Raw genomic sequence first — 22,081 nt, 5'->3', positions numbered from 1 at the left:
ATTTTAAATTAAATAAATAATTAAAAAAAAACAACACGTAGGGGTCCCCCCAAGATTGGATCACCAGCCAAGGTAAAGCAGACAGCTGGGGTCTGATATTCTCAGGCTACGGAGGTCCATGGTTATTGGACTCTCCCCAGCCTAAAAATAGCAGGCCGCAGCTGCCCCAGAAGATGCGCCATTAGATGCGCCAATCCTGGTGCTTCGCCCCAGCTCATCCCGTGCCCTGGTGCGGTGGCAAACGGGGTAATATATGGGGTTAATACAAGATGTGTAATGTCACCTGGCATCAAGCCCTGGGGTTAGTGATGTCACGCGTCTATCAGATACCCGACATCACCAACCCAGTCAGAAAAAAAAAAATAGACGACAAACACATTTTTATTTGAAAAAACACTGCCCAACACATTGCCTCTTTCACCAATTTATTAGAAAGAAAAACCAAATCCAGGTCTGCTGTAATCCAAGGCGTTCCCATGACTATCCACACTGTCCCAGTCAATGAAGAGCAGAATGTTCCCCATTGGCTGGGAGAGCAATGCAGTGAACTGAGCTAACATCAATAGGTCAGCCCAGTTCACTGCAGGGGATGACAAGTGCTGCTGTCAAGAGCGAGGTACATTACCTGCGCTGATCTCCTGCACTGCTGACAGCACCTGTCACTGAGTTCAATGACCTTCATAGCCAAGTATCGCGAGAGGCCCGTGACGTCACCGCTAGTGACAGTCTCGGGTCGGAAGCGAGAGAAGGTGATGTGACAAGCGGCGGCCATGGAGGACAGTGACAGCGCTGAGGTCGGGAGGGCGGGACTTCATCACCGCAGGTAAGCCGAGCGGGGCCATGTGTGCGGAGTGCGAAGTGGGTGGAGCCTAGCGGGACCATGTGGCGCTGAGGACGTCAGTGTCGTGGACTGCATGGCTGGGGACGTGTGTGTGTGTGTGTGTGTGTGTGTGTGTACATGCCGCGTGCAGGAGGGGGCGGAGCGAGCTGAGCGGGGAAGTGTGGGCTTCCTGCACACGTAACTAGGATAAATATCGGGTTACTAACCAAAGCGCTTTGCTTGGATACCTGATGTTTATCTTGGTTACCAGCTTCTGGCAGGCTGCCAGCGATGGCTCCCTGCACACTGTAGCTGTAAAAAGCAATGCTTTTGCTGCTAGAACCGTTCTCGAACGTAACTAGAACTATCGAGCTTTAGCAAAAAGTTCGAGTTCTAGTTCGATCTAGAACAGCCCCCAAAATCACTCGAACCGCGAACTGGAGAACTGTGAACCGCGCTCAACTCTACTCGTCTCCTCTAGTGTTCTGTGGTGTGTTCGGTAGCTCCTTCTATCTATTTCCAGCACCAGGGAAAGCTGGGTACTAGGTGCCGGGAATGATACAGATAAGCATTGTAATATAGCTAAAAAACAGAAGCGCTAATAGGGTTTTACCAGATAAGCAACAGGTTAGTATATAAAATAATACTCACCAATTGTGGTTGTGAAGGGTCACAAGCACCATAGCATGAGATAATGGCAGCTGCCGTGGCCCCACGTCGACATGTCTTTAGTAGTAAAAAAAAGAGAGGGGTTAATCCCGCGCAATCCGCCAAATAAGATGTAGAAATGTTGATTAATTTAATTTATCACTTTTATTCCATAGGTCTACGCGTTTCGAGGTGTAAAAACCCCTTCCTCAGGACCAGAATAGCAACAATCATGTTGATATTCTGGTCCTGAGGAAGAGGTTTTTACACCTTGAAATGCGTAGTCCTATGGAATAAAAGTGATAAATTAAATTAATCAACATTTCTACATCTTATTTGGCGGATTGCGCGGGATTAACCCCTGTTTCTCCTCCTACTCTGAAGACAGATAAGCATTGGACAGCGCCTGCGCATAAAGGTAGAGGCAGAACTAAATGCGCAGGCACGAGATTATGGGGGGTACGAGGGTGACGCTGGTGAGATCATACACAGCGCCGCCCATAATCTCGTGCCTGCACAACTAAATCACCAGCGCTTGCGCGAGGGAAGCTTTATGCTCAGCCCCGCGATAGGGGCACAGTGAAATGCCCCTGCGCGAGACTCCAGCAGCGTGGACGATGACAGGGGCGGTGTCATTCATGTAAATCATGACTGGGGGATGGCGAACAGCGGCAGGAGGAGGGGGACAGGAGCCGAATTAGGGCCTGCCCATCTGTCCAACCAAACTCCTTTGCATAGGTAACGGTAAGATTTTATTAAGTTCTTTTAGGGGGCCTGCAAGGGGGGCTAGCAACAAGGTGCACCTTCCTAGAATGCAGTCTAGGAGCTGCAGAAGGTGATATTTTTGGTTTAAAAGGGAAAAACTGGTGACAGGTTCCCTTTAAAGTAATGGAACACCACTACCAGGGTTTTTGGAATGACTCAATGGCAGATTACTGCTGGATGTTATATAGGGGCAACCCTGAAAAATCGTATCAACGACAGTCTAATGTCAAGCACTTTTAATTTCTGCTCATGTTTTTGTTTCTATTTTGCATGCGTTGCTGGGCCGTTTCGGGTCGGGTCAGGCGATGTCACAGGTCTCCCCGAGGCGTACAGTAAATAGTGGGCAAGCTGGGTAATTGGGAGAGTTTGTCGTGATGCTACTTGTGGTATGTGTCGCCCAGGGAAAGGGGTACTTGGTCGTGTGTGTGTGTGTGTGTGTGTGTGTGTGTGTGTGTGTGTGTGTTTTAATTGGGGAGTATTTACAGGGGAGATTAAAGTAATTTGTGTGACGCCACCTGCAGGTTGTGATTAAGATGGTGAGACCGCTGCTGCTAAGTTGATTATCGCTAGAACTGGTGGTAATGGCAGCTGTGGTGGTAGGGCTCAGCCTAGGAGATGTATGATGCAGTAATAAGGGAGGTCACACCGTGGGTTGTAATTAAGTCTCTACTCACTCTTGACCCGCGGACGGCTGGTTTAGGTCCCTGTATTTCCAGTGCCAGTTGATGACTGAGTGTGGTTGGGTCCCTGTAGCGTGGAGCAGTTTGGGGCCCGACTGTCCCTTTTTGTGGCAGTCTTCTTGTCCGTACGGTGGGCACTGTGGATCCTGTAGGGCTGGTCTGTGTCCCAAACCCTGATCCTTGCTTGACTGCTGGTGCCCCCGGATCTGTGGGTCAGTGAGGTCTGTGGAGGTCCCCTCACTGTGCAGGTATTTGCCAGACCGTTTGAAACTGGCGTCTGACCTAGGGCCCTTTGCCCTGTCTGTGCTCTGGTCCCAGCGGCACTCGGGTGTACCTGCCCTGGCGACCACTCTCCTGTGCCCCCATATCACAGTTACACGACCCAGCTCTCAGGCACCTCTCCTCTCTTCTACTTCTCCTTACTGTCTGCTGTCCCCTCCCACCAGGCTGTCTAGTACCTCTGGGCTGGCTCTGCCCTCTAGGTGGTCGTCTTCTTGTGTCCAACTGGGCAATTAACCCTGGTGTGGAGTGGTAACTGGGATTTTGGTGTGTGGTTGTTGCCCGCACCATGCTACCCTCCACCTAGTCCTGGGGGTCTCCCTTACCCATGGATCCCCTCATCTGGCTGCCCTGCTCAATCTCCCCCGGGTGCTCGCAGCGGCGGTACTCCCCTTACCGCGAACCACGGGTGGCGTTACGAACTCTTATTCCCCTGTAAATAGCCCCCTTTACATTTGAGTGGTCGCAAGCCCCTGGGTCCGGAGACCCTTGAGCAACAGCAACCCCAGATCCGAGCGGTTTGATTGCTGCAGAGGCGGCACATATACACTGCACAACAGCAAGTCTCCTGCACTACAGTATATACCGGATGTAATTCTCAGTTTCTGTAGTATTTTTTTTGTGTGTGTGTGTGTCGCCCCGTGGGCTCGGCTGCCTGGTGGGTGGTGGCTCGAGCTCCTCACGGACCCAGGGGTCATGTCGCTCTGCAAGGGGGTTGGTGCTACACGCAGGGACTTGACGGGGTGGTTCCACGGCCGGGGCCATGGTGGTTTGGTTTGGGATGTAAATTTGTGACGCCACCCACGGGTTGTGGTGAATAGATGGACACCACCGCTGCCGTTAACTAGGCCTCCCGGGGACTGTGTTGCGCGAATAACCGCAAGTTTAATAACCTGTCTTGGTATTGCATTCCCCGCCATTTTTTTATTTTATATTAACTATCCTCCTCTGTATTAATTACCTTGCATAGTCTAGTAGTATCATCTGCACATATTGAAATTCTACTCTCAATACCCCCTACAAGGTCAATAATAACTATGTTAAAAAGAAGGCCCAATACTGATCCCGTGGTATCCCACTGTAAACTGTGACCCAGTCTGAGTATGTTCCATTTAGGCCGGGGCCACACGGGGACTACTGCGATCTCCTTGCATGAGACTCGGCTCGTGCTGGCAGTACAGCAGAGCCGAGTCTCATGCTTGTGTCCTTGCAACTGAGGTCCGTTCGTGCGAGCAGACCTCAGCTGCGGGGGGCGGGCCGGCACTCAGGAGGGGAGGGAGGGATTTCTCTCCCTCTCGCCTGTGTAGCCGGCTATAGACATTCTCGCATTGCACTGGCAGTACACCGGTGTACCGCGAGTGCAGTGCGATTTTTCTCTCGCCCAATTCACTTGAATGGGTGCGAGAGAGAGTCTCGGATTACAATCGCAGCATGCTGCGATTGTTTTCTCGGTCCGATTAGGGCTGAGAAAATAATCGCTCATGTGTGCTGACACACAGGCTAGAATTGGTCCGAGTGGAATGCGATGTTTTATCGCACTCCACTCGCACCGATTTTCTCGCCGTGTGGCTTAGGCCTAATAGCCACCTTTTGCTTCCTATCACTGGGCCAGTTCTTAACCCAGCTACACAAATATTTTCCCATAAAATGAGATTGATGTATCAACCATTTTTGTAGCACTGTATCTAACACTTTTGAAAAATCCATTTAGACAACTTTTATTGCTTTTTCCTGGTCCAGTATGGAACTTACCTTTTGGGGTTGTGGGATTACTGGCACAGCTCTGGTTAAGGTTTGTAGGACTGCACTGTCAGCTGCTGCTCCTTCCTAAGCGATGGTGGACTCAAAAGACCGCAGAATACACAACACCATAGAGCATGATCAGGCACTGCTGATGATGTGCATCTAAAGAAGAAAGAACATTGTCAGTCAGGGCTTCTTTTACTAGCAAAGTATTCATGCTCCACGCTTCCACACAACTGGTATCTTCATCAGGACAAGTGCAGTAACAGAACAGGCATGGGGAGTAAATGGTAAAAGCTCCAAATGTGTGGATGGGATGTAATTCAAACTGATTGTAATACTAATGACAAGAAGGTGGAGAGGGAGGAAAGGATTTAGGGGGAGGTTTTGTATAAGAAATCATACACAGAACTAATTCTCTCTTCTCCCACTACAGGTGAGAACTTTCCCATCACCACATTCTTGGATGGTGTTCAGACTGTGACTTATCTGCTGTGTTTTCCTATAACCTACAATCTGGGGGATGGACGATCCAACCTCTGTTCTCCCTGAATATCAATCTCTTCCGCTGAGTTGCCGGTTTCTCCAGATGCCGCTTTCTACATTACATCTGTGACAGTAATGGATCAGACTTGTCGTTCTACACCAGGTTCCTCCACCTCAGTGAGATCCTCTGGATTTACCGCCCGCGGAGTCTTAGCACCGGATGCAATCACATCACTGAGTCTCTGCTCAGCGGCTTCTTCCTCTGATGTTCCTGTTGTACAAAATTTTGAGATTTCTCACCTCAGTTATTCTCATTTCAATTGTTTCTTTACATTTCGTTTGAAATAAAGTGGTTTTATTTTTTTCCAGCGTTTCTCTATTTCTGCACATACCTGTATTTTCGGTCAGTTTTTGACCCTCGTTTGTGTTTGAATTTTCATTTTATGTGCGTTAGTATACAAAAAAATTACTTTATGTAAACTTTTTTTTTTTTTTATTTTGAACAACACTTTGTTGTAAGAGTGTACGCTATTCTATTTTATCATGAAAATGATGCTGTTTTTACATATGCTAGTTTTCTACACTAACTTACATAATTTTTCTGAATGCTATGATTATATGATACTTTCTGTGCCTTGTTTTTAATAAGGGTCCTCGTTTTAACCCCCTCCAATTAAATGTATGCGTTTCCCCTCCACAGGATTGTTACCACAGAGCCACATGTCTCTATATCAAAGATGTATAACATATACCAATGTATGTAAAGCGCTGTGGAATTAATAGCGCTATATAAATGAATAAATATTATATTATACTAGCTGAACATATATTCAGAAGTGAGATATCCACCTATACATATATAATTATGAGTAATGAGCGAGTACTACCCTGTTCAGGTGCTTGTAAGGAGCAGTTGATGTTCGGATAGGCGAGATGCGAATACCCAAGTATAATGGAAGTAAACGGGAACTCAAGGAAGTTTCCCATTGATTTCCATTGTACTCGGGTACGTGAATATTAACTGCTCCTTACGAGCACCCGAACATGGTAGTGCTTGTGCATCACTAAACTAAAATTTTATATATGTACAGGTGCATATCACTCTCCTGAAAATATGTACAACTAGTATAAGTTTTGCATCTTTGATATTAATGATGAGCGAGCACTACCATGTTTGGGTGCTTGAAAGGAGCAGTTGATGTTCATGTACCTGAGTATAATGGAAATCAATGTGAAACTTCCTTGAGTTCTCATTGACTTCCATTATACATGAGTATTAGAATCTCGCCTATCCAAACAAGGTATTGCTCACTTATAAGTAATATTTCATATAAAATGTATCATTAAAGCACATAAAGACCACGTTCACACTTTCAGTATTGGAGCCAAAACAAGGAGTGTAACAATCAGAGGAAAAGTATAATCACAGACACCTATTACTACTGCTGCATTTTTCACCCACTCCTGGTTAAAAATACTTTGTGTGAACGGAGTCTTAAGCAGGCTTTAAACGCTACGAGATCGCTACAGCGATCTCGTTAGGATCACGGATTTTGTGACGCACATCCGGCCGCTGTAGCAATCTCGTTGTGTGACTCTTAGGAGCGATTTTGGATCGTTGAGAAAAAAAAACGTCCAAAATTGCTCCTTGTTGACATGGGGGTTCTCTCCCAATTATAGCTGCTTTCGCTTGGACGTTGATCCTTGTCCCTGCGGCAGCACACATCGCTACGTGTGACGTCGCAGGAACGAGGAACCTCACCTTACATGCCACACGCCAGCAATGAGGAAGGTGGGTGGGATGTTTGTCCCGCTCATTTCCACCCCTCTGCTTTGATTGGGTGGCTGCTTAGTGACATTGCTGTGACGCCGCACGGCCTGCCGCCTTAGAAAGAAGGCGGTTCGCCGGTCACAGTGATGTCGCCGAGCAGGTCAGTACGTGTGACGCTGCTGTAGCGATAATGATCGCTACGGCAGCGATCTTAATATAATGGCATAACGATAGGGGCGGGTGCTATCATGCTTGCCATCGCTAGCATCGGCTAGCGCTGTCGCAGCGTGTAAAGCCACCCTTATGGTTAAATTCCCATAAGTTTTTTTTTTATGCTCCATATTTGCACCACAGAAAAAATGGCAGCAAATGCAGTGTGGGCACAGTGGATGGATTTGTAGAAATCTCCGTTCCCTGAGCCTCCAGCTCCCGCAGCATGACCTGAGCCGTGGGCCTGAAATCTACAACCATCTCGCTGTGGCTACCTGAGCTTCACCAGCAGAATTTTCCCATAAATTTGGATTAGATGCAGATAATCCACATGATTGACACGCTCATGTCTGTGTCAAAGCCAAATACCAGGAACTATCAAAAACAAAGCTTTAGTTAAAACATTACAAAAAACCCAGGGTCACAAATGCATATAAAACAAAACAATAGCAGATAAAATCTTGGAGCCATCACTTACACTACAGTTTTATATTCAAGGTCACTTAGATATTGCCTTATTTTTTTTTTTTTTTTTTTGAAAGAAAAAAAAAAAAAAGCTTTCCTTTCTTTTTTTGTTTCGTTTCTTCAATGAGGCTAACATTAAATTAAACAAACAGAAATACACTCTATACATTGTTACTGTGGTAAATGAAGATGTGGGAGGCCCTGATGCTCAATTGAGCAACAAGACCAGTACATTAGAGTCTCTAGTTTGAGAAATCGATGCCTCATTAAATAGTACTCGCAAAACGCCAGTGTCAACGTCTACAACGAGGAGGCGACTCTGGGATGCTGGCCTTCAGGACAGAGTGTTAAAGAAAAAGCCATATCTGAGACTGGCTAATACTGGCAAAAGAACACAGACATTGGGAAGTGTTATGAACAGACAAATCAAAGTTTGAGATGTTTGGATCATTTGTGAGACACAAAACAACTGAAAAGATGCTGGAAGAGTTCCTGACGCCATCTGTCAAGCATGGTGGAGGTAATGTGATGGTCTGGGGTTGCTTTGGTGCTGGTAAAGTGGGAGATTTGTACAAGGTAAAAGGGATTTTGAATAAGGAAGCCTATCACTCCATTTTGCAACGCCATGCCATAGCCTGTGGACACCGCTTGATTGGAGCCAATTTCATCCCACAACAGGACAATGACCCAAAGCACACCTCTAAATTGTGCATGAACTATTTAGGGAAGAAGCAGGCAGCTGGTATTCTATCTGTAATGGGGTGGCCAGCCCAGTCACCAGATCTCAACCCTATTGAGCTATTGTGGGAGCAGCTTGACCGTATGGGACACAAAAAGTGCCCATCAAGCCAATCCAACTTGTGGGAGGGGGGGAAGCATGGGGGGAAATATCTCCAGATTACCTCCGCAAATTAATAGCTAGAATGCCAAAGGTCTGCAAAGGAGCATTCTGTGAAATTCTGTTTGAAGGAGAAAATGATTATTTCTAACCTCGTCAATGTCTGGACGATATTTTCTATTCATTATGCAACTCATTTGATAAATAAAAGTATGATTTTTCATGGAAAAGACAAAATTGTCTGGGTGACCCCAAACTTTTGAACTGTAGTGTACCTACCCCCTGTCATTTGCTGCTTGTGTCGTCGCTAGTTACCACAATGGGCAACGTGACATATAATTCATCCAATACCTAAAACACAGTCGCCTATGACGTCGTCATCATCCATAACTGATGTGCTTGCAGTTTTAGGCTATGACCGCACTTTGCGTTCACCTATTTGCAGTTCTAAACACACGTTTTGGGCTTAATTGATTTGACCAAAGTTGCCTTTTTCAGAACGTTAGCGCTGAAAACGCATGCGTATTTACCGCTTTTTTGACTGATGCGTTTTGAACATCAAGACACTGCTAAATAAAGTTTAAACAGAGAAAAAAAAGGAAAACATATATTTTAATATAAAGAATTAATATAGAAAAAAGTTATATTTCATGAAATTAGAGCGGTTATATAATATTTAATGCTAAAATAGTAAAAAAACATCATTTTCTTTATCGAACTATGTGTGTGTGTGTGTGTGTGTATAGGGACATATTATTCCATTATTTTAATGTCCAAAACGCATGTTTTCTGCACCAAAAAAACAGGAAATTTGAAGAATCTTGGGTTTTGCCATTTCTCATAGACTTCAATGTTAGCAAAACGCACCCAAAATGGCAAAAACAACTGACATGCTGCTTCTTTGAACACATGGTTTTTGCCACAAAAAAATGCAAATTAAACGCAGCGTTTAGAAACGCAAAGTGCTGTCTAGAAATCCCCAATTTCCATAGACTTTGCTGGAAAATCAAAACGCATGCCTTTTGGCAAGAAAAAGGTGCATCTCAAAACAGACATAAAAAGCAGCAGAAACGCAGGTGGAAACGCAAAGGTTCAGGGTTCAAATCCCATTATTCTTAGTTTGATGTTATATAGAAGAAACAAACAGCATCCACTTAGGATGGCATAGTAGCTCAGTGGTCAGCACTGGGCTTTGTAGCGTTGAAATCCTGAGTTCAAATCCTCCCAAGTGTAAAATGTGTAAGGAGTTTGTTCATTCTCCCCGTGATGGTGTCTCTGCTTCAGTAGTGATATTTTGCTGGGTACAATCTAAAAACAAGTGTTATTCTTAGTGTTTGTTTCTTCTATATAACATCACAGTATTAGTCTAGGGCGGCACGGTAGCTTAGTGGTCATTACTGGGCTTTGTGGAGTTGAATTCCTGGGTTCAAATCCAACCAAGGACAACATCTGCAAGGAGTTTGTATGTTCTCCCTGTGTTTGCGTGGGTTTCCTCCAAGCTCTCTGGTTTCCCCCACACTCCAAAGACATACACAGGTAGGGAGAGAGGGACCCACTGTGCTTCCTGACCGTGCTGTTAAGGATCCAGCAGTGGGTTACGTTTAGATGCTGCTGTCTCTTTTCGACAGCAGTGTCTAAACGGTTAGTTAGCTAGTGATACACACCCCACAACAGGGGGTTTTGCTAATTAAGATCATGATCATGGTTTACAATGTTTATTCTAGTATAAGAACGTAGCGTAGAATATAATATAGCGGACTTATTGGAATGTGCTTGGAAAAATATCTGAAAAACTAAACCAGGGGGTTTTGCTAATTAAGATCATCGAACAGTTCTATAGGAGTATTATTCTAGTATAAGAATGTAGAATAATAATATAGTACACCAGTATTATATAGTGGGCTTATTAAACTGGTTTTGGAAGAAAATCTGATACTTGATCTAAAGCTAACTAGGGTAGAACGTCCAACCTTGGTGGCATTTCTACTGGAGAACACTCAGACCATCCACAATGGAAGAGCAGCGATGTCCCTGAGTTATTCTTGGAAAGGAGAAGCCGCCCTCCATAAAATGTACGTAATTTCACAGAATCTTCTTGCTCAGAAATCATAATGGTAATATATATGAATGATATAGTAGTAGTATTATCATTATATATGTAGAGTAGAATATAGAAGCCACCCTCCATCAAAACTTACATTAGGTCGCAGAGTCTTATAGGTTCATCATTATTTACACACTGCACACAAACAATTTTCACCAATTCCACATAATAAATTTTGGTTAATCAAAAGAGGAAGCTAAAAATCCTAAAATATAAATGATTTGAAACCTTCTATTGCCTCCTGTAACAAGTGATGGACACCACCCTGCAGACCAGTAGGTCTGATTAATTAATCTGCACTCACCATGTTGGAGTCCTGTGTTCTTGTCCCACCAAAGACAACAACGGAAAGGTTCATTCTATAAAACGACTTCTTCTGTAACCAAGAGCCATAGCGTGCATGCGTTACCTTCCTCCATCCTGGGTGGCTCAGTGGTTTGCAGTGATGACTGATAGTGCTAAGATTCTCGGTTCAAATCTCACCGAAAACTAAAAGGATTGGCTTTATTATGTGTTCTATAGAAAAGAAATAACCTTTGCAGTCTTTTTAGAAAACTGAAGTCCTGGGTTCAAATACTTTTGACAAGAAGTGTGGTCTCCTTGTTCACATCATATAGAGAAAACTAAAACAAGCTACTTAGGGCGGCACGGTAGCTTAGTGGTCAGCACTGAGCTTTGTGGAGTTGAAATCCTGGGTTCAAATCCAACCAAGGACAACATCTGCAAGGAGTTTGTATGTTCTCCCTGTGTCTGCGTGGGTTTCCTCCGGGATCTCCGGTTTCCCCCACACTCCAAAGACATACACAGGTAGGGAGAGAGGGACCCACTGCGCTTCCTGACCGTGCTGTTAAGGATCCAGCAGTGGGTTCCGTTTAGATGCTGCTGTCTCTTTTCGACAGCAGCGTCTAAACGGTTAGCTAGTGATCACACCCCACACTAGGGGGTTTTGCTAATTAAGATCATGACAGTTATTATAGGAGTATTATTGTAGGGTAGAATATTATATAGTACACCAGTGTTATATATTGGAATGTTTTTGGAAGAAAATCTGAAACCTAAAGTTTGATACTTGATCTAAAGCTAACAAGGGTAAAACGTCCGTTGGTGGCATTTCTACTGGAGGACACCTTGCTCAGACCATCCGCAATGGAAAGCAGCGATGTCCCTGGGTTGTTTTTGGAGAGGAGAAGCCGCCCTCCATAAATTGCTAATTATTATCATGACTGGTTTTAGGTGTTTATAACATCGTAGGTAGTATGTAAGGTAGAATATTTAAGATTATGCCAGTTTTTAGTTCATTCTACAATAAGAGTCTATAATATATACAGTATATAAGATCGCAGTTAGTGATCACACCAGGTGGTTTTGCTAATAAAGATCATGACAGTATCCAGACATTCATTCTAATATAGTATGTAAAATACATTATGCCCTAGAGAAAGTGGGCACATGTGTATATATGTATATGGACATTTATATGTTGCAGCAACACATATTATAAGATAAATATCTATTATAGCTGTATGAAATGGATGGTTGTTTTTTTTTTATTACATTATATTATGTACATATTGTGGGGTGGTTTGTGGTTACCCCATTATATAAGAAGAATGTAGGGCCTGGGATCTAATCCCAGGGTAAAAAAAAATACTTTTGAACTTTGCCATGTTCTCATTGCTTCTACTATATTCACTTATTTAGGGCAGCACGGTAGCTCAGTGGTCAGCACTGGGCTTTGCAATGTTGTCTGCATGGGTTTCCTCCCACTGACCAAAGATCTACAGGTAGGAAGATAGGAACCCATTGGCTCCCTGTGATTGTCTCACAGAGGGGCTACATGGCAGGTAACTTTAGAAGCTGCTGTCTCTTTTCAACAGCAGCATCTAAATGGTTACCATCAGGGATAGTTGGGGATCCCGGGGGGTTTTGCCAGTTAAGAAAAACTGGAAAAGATTAGATGTATGCTATAAACTATTAACAAAAGAAAATTCCTAATAATCTTATGCTGCACTTTGAAGAGAGCAACTGTTATATATATTTGTTTTAATAAAGAAGTTCAAGTATTCCAAAGACATACTGATAGGGAATTACTTTATGTTACGTGATGATGTCACAGTGTTGATGGAATGCTGCTATAAAACAGGTGCGAGATGCAACGGCGCAGAGAAAAGAGGATTTTTTTTTATCACAAATCTCTGGTGTTCTCCATCAGTCTTCTGCAGAACGTTCACGTAGTGGACCACCGTCTCATCTACCGTCTCGCCTAAATGTGTGGTGTCAGCCATGCATGTCCTATCACATTTTATGAAATAATGTCTCAACTGATGAAGTGAATTATGTTATCAATCGTTTCACCGTCTCATGGTTGGTGAAACATAACAGTCTGTCAGACCTCTCCATCTAAGGTCAGCAGGAGCATCTCCAGCTGTAAGACAAGTGTCATGAGGAAAATGCATATAGTTGTTCTTACGAGTCACGTAAATTATGGTAGATTATTTATTATTAAGCATTGCCTGATCAGTCCGCCATTTCTGCACTGGAATGTTGCATCCTGCTGACTATGACTACTAGTGTGAGATGCACAGTGTGACGCCCTGGACCCCAGGGGTCACAGTACACTAACAACACACACACACACACACCCTCCCCCAACTAGGTACATCAGTCAAACAAAATCTTTGTTGCCTCCCTCCAGGGTCTGATGTCCACACCAGGTGGGGCGGAGCCAGGTGGTTGGCCCCACCCACCGAGGAGTTCACAGGCCTGGAGGCGGGAAAAGCTAGTTAGTTGAAGTTGAGAGATGGAAGTGTGAGGAGCAAAGACTGTGTGTGTCTGGGTTGGAGCCCAGGCACAATCAGCAAGGTCGGCGGATGGTGGTTGCCATCTGCAGGAGTTGGTGGAGGTCAGCGGAACCGTAGGACCGGGTCTCTGATTGCGGTCTGGACCTCAGGGGTTCATTCCCAACCAAGTCCCGTCAAAAGGCAACAGCCCAACCCATCCGGATAAGAGCCACCGCCAACGGCCAGAGATCCAAAGGCCAGCGCCTGCGGGCAAAACGGGCTCTGCCGACACGTACACGCCGGGGAGCGGACTAACCGTGGGAAGCCATAGGAGTCAAACACACATACAGGTGTAGGAAACGACAGCCACCATCAACCCATCTGGGATGGGTGAGAACACCGCTACGGGCCCCGTCCATCGAGCCGTTTGGTTTACCAGAGACTCTGTCCTTCTGTGTCTGAGTGAGTACAACAGTGCCATCCGGCACCGCAACGTTGCACCCGCGCCCACGCTGCCTCCCCGCATCGGCAACTGCACCAATACCTCCTCCCCCTACTCCCCAACCAGGGCCCCTGGACCAACAGCCCCTACCCACGGAGGGGTCAACATCTTAGCTGCTCTCTGCCATAGCTCCCGGGAATCCCTGTGACCAGCAGCGGTGGTGCCCAACCGTCACCACAACCCCGTGGGTGGAGTCACGACCGACATCCCACCACAAACCTCCCCTTTTCACTCTTGGGCGAGGAGGCACTGCTCGAGCCCCCGGGTCCGGCCTCGTGCTCGAGCCACCGAGGAGCGGCAGCACCAAACCCGAGCGCCAGCGATTCCCAGGCAAGCGGCATTCCCAACCCTTCCGCCCGCGACAACTTGGCATCACGAACAGGATCCTACCCATCTACTTACCAGTAGAAGTGCGCCTTGCATTCCCTGCCGGCGGTGTCCGGCCGAAAAATTTGAAAGTCCGCCATCTTGGGCGCGAAGGTTCCCGCTCGAGTCGTGTTCCCCGAGCAGGGAAGGCGTGAAAAGTGAAGCCCCACCCCTGGGGAGAAGGAGGTGCCGGAGAGAACCAAGGGGGGGCGGGTGAAGGCCTGCCTCATGTAACCGAAGGGATAAAGGGCAGGGACGCCAGGACTCTGCCATTCACTCGGTTCCTGGAAGCATCCGCGCAAGATGTCCGGCAATCCTGAGATCCCGGAGCCCGCGCCAGGAACAGCGGCATGGGTGGAGGCCCGGACAGCGCAGATGTGTTGCCGCCTGCAGGCTCAAGTCCGGTTCCTAATGGAGCTGCCCCCAACACCGGCAGTGGAGTCCAATTCGCCCGCCCCAGAGGAAAAGCCTGTAAGCGCAGCCCGCGGACGACCATATGAGCAGCCCACACCGATCCCGTTACCGTGGAAGGACCCTCGGGAGGTGTCCGTCCGTGAAGTGACCGCGCCCAAGAGAGTCCCGGATCCGGCAGTCCGCCCGGCCGCGGAAGTAGTGGAGGTCGCCAGCAGGAGGGCCCAGCAGGTGAGGCCTGCCATCCCTGAAACCCACGCCTCGGCTGAGGCAGCGCCGGGTCGCCGCTATAAGGCAGCATCCCAGGCTCGCCAGGGAATTGCTGGCGCTCGGGTCCGGTGCTGCTGCTCCTCGGTGGCTCGAGCACAGGGCCGGACCCGAGCGCCACCGATTCCCAGGTGAGCGGCGTTCCCAACCCCTCCGCCCGCGACACACAGCATACGGAATGGAGGAGTCAGTGGTATCTTAACTAAAAGTGGTTAATTCACTTTATACAGATAAGGATTAACACTTTAAATATAAAACAATAGTATAACACAAGTAATAGCAAAAAAATCAGTAACACTAGTATAATGCAATGCAATAATAGTATTCTTTACACAGTATAATTGGTTCCACAACAGTACTGTAAACAAAATCCCTAAAGACACTATCCACTAGGCCACAAATCCAAGTATTCTAACTCACAATACCGGTTGACTGCCTTGAAGCATCTCCTAAGTCCTCACTCGATACCTTAAGTCTCCACAGAATGCAAAGGCCCAACTCACTCAAATTCTGTGCAGGGGCGTCCGTTCTGTCTTTGTGCTTGACTTGGAGATGGTAGCCTTGAACTTCCACTCAGCTCTGATATATCTCAGGCCATTTCCCGTACTGTATTATTATTATTATTTATTATAGCGCCATTTATTCCATGGCGCTTTACAGTGAAAGAGGGTATACATACAACAATTATTAACAGTACAAAACAGACTGGTATAGGAGGAGAGAGGACCCTGCCCGCGAGGGCTCATAGTCTATAGGTATCAAACAATGAATGTCCAGGTCTCAAACTCAAGAAGTAAAAGAGGAATTGGAGCGCAACACTATAATCAATATAGAATGTAAATGAGTGCACCCTGGCGCAATGAGGGGGAAAAACACGCACAAAAGAGGAAAAGAACACTGCACATAAAGCCAGGGGCACTCCAAGATATAGTATATAAAACAACACCTTTATTGAGTACAAGACAAAAAATTGTTTAAAAACATTTAAAACAGAACATGAAGGACAACACACACTAGGCGGCGCCTATCCTAAGTATTAACGTGAATACGGAAATCAATGTAAAAATGGTAATCCTTGTGTTTGTACATTATCAAATATCATAAAAAAAGAATATATACAAGTATATATTAAACATATAATATACTAGAGTCACCTGGTGGTATGGAAATATAAATAGATAAATAAGGTCTATGGACCTTATTTATCTTATTTATGTACTCAATAAAGGTGTTGTTTAATAAACTGTATCTTGGAGTGCCCCTGGCTTTATGTGCAGTGTTCTTTTCCTCTTTGGTGCAGGTCTCAAACTCAAACACATACTTTAAAAGAAAACCCTTCATCAGTACCTTTGGCTGACTGGAGAACTATACCAGCTGCACCAGCTGCTGTATTTGAGAATAGCTGCTTTCCACTGGTATCTCCCGACTTACTGCAGCCTCACTAGTCACATGTTGTTTGAGGAAGTAAGCAGAGACCGGGAGGATCCAACAGAATAGCTAAGCTTCAATGTCAACTCCTGAGTACTCAATCTTTGGAAATAGACCCCTACTTCTGGAGGTACATGACAATAAAATCTAATGAATTCCAACACAACATGATTTGTTTTTATTCTATGGTCATAGACCAAAGGACCTAAGAAAGCCACCACCTCCCTATAAGATAGTGTTAAAGAGACAAATTGCTCTGGCGTGCTTTAATCCCGCTACCTGATGTGGGGCCCCCATACACTCGGGGCCCACATCGTCACAACGGAGTAAAAAAAAAGTCTACATTGTCAACTTTTAGGCAACTGACCTGAGGAAGCAGTTGAGGTCTCCATGCTTCATGTACTCAAACACCATGATGAGTGGTTCCACGTTGGTAAAGACCCCATAAAACTTCTCAGTGTGTTTGTGTTGAAGGAAACTCGCTGGAAGTCCTGGCGGGCCATCTTGGTAGCTTCTTTAAGAGCCTGGAGAGAAGGAGAACATATTAACCAGTGGTAAAAAACATTGTTTTTGAGATAACAGGTGCGTTAAGAAAGGCACAGAAGAGGTGGACTGTTGCTGTCGCATTCCTGTCCCAGGAGATACCAATCGCGTTATTGTATTGTCATGTAGTGTAATGTGAATTGTATCCTGCCTCTTTGTAATTATTGTGACATGAATTGTGATGGTAATGTACTGTATTATAATGTGTTCCTGTATAATGTTTAGTATTTTTATATCTAGTTGCAAGATTATATGGTGAGATAGTTAGGAGTTGGGAATAGCCCACAATGGGAGTGGTTATTTCATAGGGAAAGAGATGATTCTTCTAGAAAGTTAGCGAAGACTCAATGCGGGACAGAAACAGAAGTATAGAGGGGGAGGGAAGATAGTGAGATAGTGGTGAGAGGAGAGAAAGGGAGAAGAGAGCGGGAGAGTAGAGGGAGAGGAAAGCGAGACGAGGAGTGGACACAAAAGGGCACTTTACACGCTGCGATATTGCTATTGATATCACTAGCGAGTGTACCTGTCGGTTGTGCGTCACGGGCTTACACCCGTTACACAGACTTACCTTACTTACCTTCCCTGCTACGTCGCTCTGGCTGGCGAACCTCCTCCTTTCTTAGGGGGCGGTTCGTGTCCAATAGAAGTGGAGGGGCGGAGATGAGCGGGCGGAATGTTCCGTCCACCTCCTTCCTTCCTCATTGCCGGTGGACGCAGGTAAGGAGATGTTCGTCGTTCCTGCGGTGTCACACATAGCGATGTGTGATGCCACAGGAACGACGAACAACCAGCGACATGCACCACCAACGATATTATGAAAAGGAGCGACGTGTCAACGATCAACGATTTTTGACGTTTTTACGATAGTTGATCGTTGCTCCTAGGTGTCACACGCTGCGATGTCACTAACGACGTGACCTCGACGATATATCGTTAGCGATGTCGCAGCGTGTAAAGCACCCTTGATATTGAATAAACGATCTGATGACTGCAGGTTCAAGTCCGTAAGAAAACTAAGAAATACCTAAAAAGTAAAAAAATAGTTTTTAAAAATCAGAATAACAAAAATAAAAAATATATAAAAAGTTCTAATCACCTGACCATTTCCTCCAGTAAAAATAACTAAAGATAAAAATACACATCTGGTATCATTACACCCATATTATGAACTTAATTAACCCAGTAAATAAACAGCATAATGAGAAAAAAATCTTAACACTCAAAATTTTCAGCCACTAAAACACTGTAAAAATGTGCAATCAGAGACAATCAACACATCGTATCTACTCCAGTGTTATCAATTAACCCCATAGCGACGGCCTAACGTCTCAAGACGTCGGAAAAACAGGGTACTTATTCTGTTCCGACGTCTTGAGACGTCAGGCCGGAAAAAGCTTGTAGCGCCCCCCAGTGACGAAAAATCTCGGGGGTTTCAGCTACCGGAGGTAGCTGAGACCCCCAAGATTATGAATCGGGGTGTTTTTTTTGGACCCCGTTAATGCGATCGCCGGTATACACCGTATACCGGCGACAACATTGAAAAAAAAAAAAAATGGCCGGTAAAATTGATTTATTTCTCATCTGACGTGATCAAACATGTCAGATGAGAAATAAATATAATCCTTTAGTGCCCCCAAAGCCCCCGGTACCGGAGAGTCCCCCCACCACCCCTACCCCCCCTCCGGAAAATCCAAGATGGCGCCGACGCGCGCTGAAAACTGCCGCCGCCGTCGGCTCTGCATTCATTTCCCTCCGATCTGAAATGATCAAACATTTCAGATCGGAGGGAAATGTCCTCCCCCTGACCCCTCCTCCGGTACACCGGAGATCTCTGGTCCCCGGAGCCCCCTCCGGTTCTCCAGAGCCGCCTCCCCCCTCTCCCCTCCGGAGCGTGGAAAATGGCGGCCGCATTCATCCTACTCTTTCTGCCGCATGTGACACGTCACATGCGGCAGAAAGTTGTCCCCAGGTCCCCCCGTCACCCCCCGTCACCCCCCCCAGCCCCCGGTCATACGTTACCTGGCTGCTGGTGCTCCGGCCCCGCGATCACGCCGCCTCCTTCTCTTGAATGCTGGCGGCGCATGTGCAGACAGCGGCTGTCAGCTGGATCCCTGCAAGCAGGGACGCTGACGTCGCTGCTGCAGTAGGCTGCTCCACTGTGGACCGGGGGAGGGTGAGTGCAGTAATCTGCAGACACACTCCTCACATGGAGAGCCTGCTGTTCTAGAAAATGGGGGGTACGTTCTGTGAGCGTGCCCCTCATATTCTAGAATGAGGTTACTGCAGGTCACTCTGCCCTAGGTTGGACCGGGGCAGTGTGAGTGCAGTATTCTCAGATTACTGCACCCACACTGCTCATGGAGAGCTTGCTCTTCCAGAAAATGGGGGATACGTTCCCTGAACGTGCCCCCCATATTCTAGAAGATCCAGAGACGGCGTGGGACCTCAAAAATGGATTACAGCGACCGAAATTTATTTATTTACAATAAATTGGTAAAAGAGGAATGTTTCGGGGAGGTTTTTTTCAAATAAATTTTTTTTTTGTCTTTATTTTTTTCTATTTCTTGACTGGGTTAGTGATGTCGGGTATCTGTTCAGATGCCGTGACATCACTAACCCCAGGGCTTGATGCCAGGTGACATTACAGCTGGTATCAACCCCATATATTACCCCGTCTGCCACCGCACCAGGGCGCGGGATGAGCTGGAGCGAAGCGCCAGGATTGGCGCATCTAATGGATGCGCCACTTCTGGGGCGGCTGCGGCCTGCTATTTTTAGGCTGGGAAGAGTCCAATAACCATGGCTCTTCCCACCCTGAGAATACCAGACCCCAGCTGTCTGCTTCACCTTGGCTGGTGATCTAATTTGGGGGGACCCCACGTTTTTTGTTTTTTTTTTAAAAAACGCCTGGGGAGCCCTCCAAATTGATCACTAGCCAAGGTGAAGCTGTCAGCTGTGGTTTGCAGGCTACAGCTGTCTGCTTTACCCTAGCTGGCTATCAAAAATAGGGGGGACCCCACGTCGTTTATTTTAATTATTAATTTTTTGGGGGGCTAAATACAAGGCTAGGCACCCTTTAGTGCCACATGAAAGGCACTAAAGGGCGCCAGCTTAGAATATGCAGGGGGTGGGACGTTATATTTGTTTGACATCTATCCATTCATCCATTGTAGCATTTTAGGCTGTGCGCCCACAATCGGGATTTGCAGCGTTTTGGGCGCAGAGTGTTTTCCCTGCGTCCATAACGCTGCATTGTGCAGTAGAAGCACAGTGGAAGGATTTTTAGAAATCCCATGCCCAATGTGCTTGCCCAATGTACTTCTCTTCTCCGCAGCATAAACCGACCTGTGGCGGCAGCTTCCCGAGCCTCAGCATGTCAATTTATGCTGCGGAGATGAGTGTTCTCTGCAGGTAGCATAGAGCTCCACAGCGGCCTGAACCCAAATCGTGGGCATGGGCAGCTGCGTTCTCCCGTGGACAACACTCACATCTCTGCAGGAGGCTGACACTGTGTACTAGACGCCGTGTCGCTGGATCATGGCCACATAGCCTAAAAGTGAGACATTTGTTGCTACAGCAACATTTTTGTGAAGTACCTGTGGATTCAAAATGCTACTATACTCCTGAATAAAATCCAGTTTCCAAAATGGAGTCACTTGTGGGGGGTTTCTAATGTATAGGTACCCAAGGGGCCCTGCAAATGTGACATGGTGCCCGCAATTTATCTCAACTTTTCCAGAATTCAAATGGTGCTCCTTCCATTCCAAGCCCTCCCATTTATCCAAACAGAGGTTTTTGGCCACATGTGGGGTATCCCTGTGCTCATAAGACATTGGATAACAACCTGTTGGGTCCACGGTTTGTTGTTGTCTCTTGAAAAAGTGAGAAATTTGATGCTGAAGCAACATTTTTGTGAAAAAAATGAAAATTTTCAATATGGCAACCTAAGCTTATCAAAATCTGTGAAGTATTCGTGGATTCAAACTGCTCACTATACACCTAGATAAAAGCCTTGAGGTGTCTTGTTTCCAGAATGGAGTCACTTGTGGGGGACATCCACTGTTTAGGCACCTCAGGGGCTCTCCAAATGCGACCTGGCGTCCGCTATTGATTCCAGCCAATTTTGCAGTCAAATGGCACTCCTTCCCTTCCGAGCCCTGCTGTGCACCCAAACAGTTGATTTCCACCACATATAAGGTATCGCCAAACTCAGGAGAAATTGCACAATAAATGTTATGCTGAATATTTTCCTTTTACTCTTGTAAAAAAAAAAGCTACCTGGTTGAAATAACAATTTTGTGGTAAAATTTTATTTTTTTTTTTTCATGGCTCAACGTTATAAAATTCTGTGAAGCACCTGGGGGTTCAGGGTACTCACCAAACATCTAGATAAATTCCTTGAGGGGGGGGGGGCGGAGCCGGACATGGCTGAGTGAGGACGCTACTTGCTAGAGCTCCTCTAAATAATCCCCCATAGAACCGGTTTATTAGCCACAATGGGCAAATCTGCAGTAAAAAAGAACAAGCCCGGTAAGCCCAGCACCTCGGGGAAGCCTCCTGCACCCCAGGGCACCATCGGGGCCTATTTAACACGCTCCCGGGAGCCTGAGACCGGCTCACTGCCACAGAAAGAGCTGCGGCCTACAGGGCCTGAAAGAAGCCCTGCCACAGCGCCAATGAGGGCAGCAATCCAGGGGACCCAGAGAAGGGGTGAGGAGATGGAGATCCCCCGTGGCCCGGGAGGACCCTCCGATAGTCCAACGGCAGCGGCAGGAGCTGATGTACCCCCCGCAACTGGGACGGCATTACCTCCAGCGGCGCCATTCCAAGATGGCGGCCGCGATCCTGGGACGCTAGCAGGCAGCCTAGGGCTGGAGGACAGGTTTCCCGCGGCAGCGACCCTACCTGCATCACCCTCCGTTGTGCCTCCGCTGCGTCCGGGCGGCTCCGGCGACATGCCTGCAGCCGTACATCG

The sequence above is a fragment of the Anomaloglossus baeobatrachus genome, chromosome 12, assembly GCF_048569485.1.
Source record: "Anomaloglossus baeobatrachus isolate aAnoBae1 chromosome 12, aAnoBae1.hap1, whole genome shotgun sequence".
NCBI classification, from domain to species: domain Eukaryota; kingdom Metazoa; phylum Chordata; class Amphibia; order Anura; family Aromobatidae; genus Anomaloglossus; species Anomaloglossus baeobatrachus.
Note: the sequence above shows the minus strand (reverse complement) of the source record.